The following is a 2,952-nucleotide window of genomic DNA, read 5'->3' as shown; positions in this document are numbered from 1 at the left end:
TGGGGGATGTACCCACAGAGTGGGGCTGGGACAGCACAGCCCAGTCCCGCCTGAGTCCACCCTGCCCTGCAGCAAAACACCCATCTCCTTTCCAGACTGTCTTGTTCCAGGCCACCGCAGCTTCGTGTCTGTTCCTGCGCCAGCGCCTGGCGCAGAGGGTTCACCGTGCAGTGCTGGGCTGGGCTGCTGGCGGGGACATCTGAGGCCTCTGTGCTGGCCATGGAGGTGATGGTCCCAGCCTGCCAGGCAGCGGGATGTGCCCTCGGAGATGCTGAGGCGCGGGTCCCTTCACCCAGGTGAGGTCTGGAAGGGGAAAAAATGCCACCAGGGACACACTGGGGTCACCACCTGGGGCTGTTTGTCCTGTGGCTCCCTGGCATGCAGCTGGATCACTGGCACTCACCTCCCGAACCACCCTGCTTGTGGTCCCACAGACCCCAACCCCCCAGTGCCCCCAGCTGGAGCCCCTCTTGCCCCAGCCCCTCCACCATTCCCAGCCCCGGCCGGCTGGGGGGCATTGCCTGCAGCCAGCGTGGCCGGGGGCTAAGTCTGCAGCGTTGATTAGATGCACCTAATTATCCCTTATTAAGAGGGCAGAGCAGCAGCTGCCAGAGCCAGGAACAGGTTTGTGCTCCCCGGGGCCAAACTCATGCTGGCGGAGCTCCTGGCTGGCCCAGAAGACCCGGTTCCCCGACACTCGGGAGGGCAGAGCAGCAGCTGCCAGAGCCAGGAACAGGTTTGTGCTCCCCGGGGCCAAACTCATGCTGGCGGAGATCCTGGCTGTCCCAGAAGACCCGGTTCCCTGACATCAGGTGGCCAGTTTCCCTGCAGCCCCTGCCCACAGCACAGGGTTGGGCACAGCTTGGGGCGGCCAGCACAGTCCCGGAGGTCACCCTGAGCACTCCAGCACTTTTGGGAGGAGCGGAGCAGACGTGTGGGTTCCCCGCCCAGGGGGAGCATCCCAGGAGGTTTTCCCACATGCAGGTAAAGCTCAGCTCTAGGGATGCTGAGCCCTGGAAACTTGGGGGTGAGCAGTTGTAGGACTGTCACTGCCAGCTCTGCTCCGGTGAGCTGGGATGTCCATGGGCACTTTTGGAGACCAGCCAGCCCAATCTCCTTCCTCACCACCCTGGGCAGAGCCAAGGGCTGCCAACTCCTCCCTGGCCAAGGCCCCAGCTCCGCTGCTCCCTGCCTCTCCGGGCTCCCGTCACCAAGGGAAGGGCATTTTCCCAGAGCCGGCGATGTAAAGGAGCTTTGACAAAGTCTTTCGCCTCTCTCCCCGGCTGTCCGTTCCCAGACCTGCAAACCCAGGGAGACTCACTGCATCAGGCTGCTGGCAAGAGAAGGGCTTTGCCCCGCAGGCTGCCCATGGTCCCCATGCTCATCCCACTCACGGCTGGGACGGGTGGTGGCAGCACATCACCCAGCATCACGGACCAGCTCAGAGAGCTCCAGTCCAACCCCTTAGAGTGGTACCATCCCCAGCAGCCTCCAGGCTGCAGGGTGCTCAACCAGCTGACCCTCTGGTTCATCTCTTCGGAGGCAGGTTTGGGTCATGCAGCCCCTTTCCCAAGGGCTGGCAGCAGGGAGGGATGGGTGCTGCTGGGCTGGATGGGTGCTGCAGCGCTGCTCTGCTGCCTCTGAAGGGAGTTGGACAACACTTGGGTGCAGGCGTCCGGACACGTCCGGCTGACCGGCACAGGGCCATGCCCGTGCTCCGGGAGCATTACCAGCAGAGGGTAGCAGACGGTCACAGCCATCCCTGTGCCGCCGGGCACCTCTAATCCCACCTCACATCTCCTGGGCCTTGTCCCATCACCTCCTCCAGCCCACCTCATGCCCTCTGTCTGATTGCGCAGCCCCAGCAATGCCTGTTCTGGTGGCCCCAACCTCTGCTGACACTGTGAATGTTGGTCTCCATCACTCCCTAAGCCATCTTCTGGTGACCAGAGCAACTGCAGCAGCCGTGCAGCACCAGTGCAAACCCTCAGGGCAAAGTCCCTGTCCCCGGGCACCACCCATGCTGTGACATGGGATCTTGGGGCTGAAAGGTCAGCAGACTCCCACCAGCCTGGAGAAGGGCGGGCTTGGAGAGACCAAAGTTCAGTTTTCCACTACCTGGAGAAGGGTTGTGGAAGAGACACAGCGAAAGGACATGAGACAATGGGCACAGGTGCCACAGGGGCAACTCTGGTGCACGGAAGGAAAACAACCTCTGTGTGTTTGGTGGGACGAGACCCATAGTGGTGGAACCTCCATCCTTGGAGGGTTTCCGAACCGGACTGGTCACCAGAGGCTCCGATGAGCTGGACCTTTGGAGCTATCCCTGCCTTAAGCAGGAAGTTGGACCCAAGACCTCCCAGGGCCCTTCCACCCAACATCTTTCTGCGATCCTGTGGAAGATAAATCCAGCATTTTCTCCTGTTTTGACCAGCCCTCCAGGAGCAAACGGCCTCCACGATGTCCATCCCACTTGCGATATGTCAGTAGCTCCCCTCTCTCTGACACAACCTCTACAACTATGGGAAGAGGAGACTAAAGAAAGGCTTGTTCCAGCTTTGTTGACTAAACAGTGCTGCTGGGGCGCAGTCCCCGCCCATGGCACATCCAGGTGCAACGCTGCAGCAACGCAGCACCCACCACAGGCTCACGGAGAAAGCCAGCAGCCTCCTCAGCCCCCACGCCTTGGCGGGGGAGCAGGGCCGCTGCCAAGCGAGGCAGGCGGGTTTCAGTCCCCACACAGAGGGTGGTACCTGAGCCCACTGCGCTGCAGCTCCTGACCCCACACCATGTCCCCGAGCCCGGGCTGTCTGCTCCACATGCCAAGTGCCATCTGCTATCGCCTGACACAACCCCAACCACACACCCCAGGACAATGGGACCAGCTAGAATCCGGGCCCAGGCTCAGGGAAGGGGGAGGGGTATTTTTGGAGATGTTTGAAGAGCTTCCTC

Source organism: Buceros rhinoceros, unplaced genomic scaffold (genome assembly GCF_000710305.1).
Source record: "Buceros rhinoceros silvestris isolate BGI_N320 unplaced genomic scaffold, ASM71030v1 scaffold18356, whole genome shotgun sequence".
Taxonomy (NCBI): domain Eukaryota; kingdom Metazoa; phylum Chordata; class Aves; order Bucerotiformes; family Bucerotidae; genus Buceros; species Buceros rhinoceros.
Note: the sequence above shows the minus strand (reverse complement) of the source record.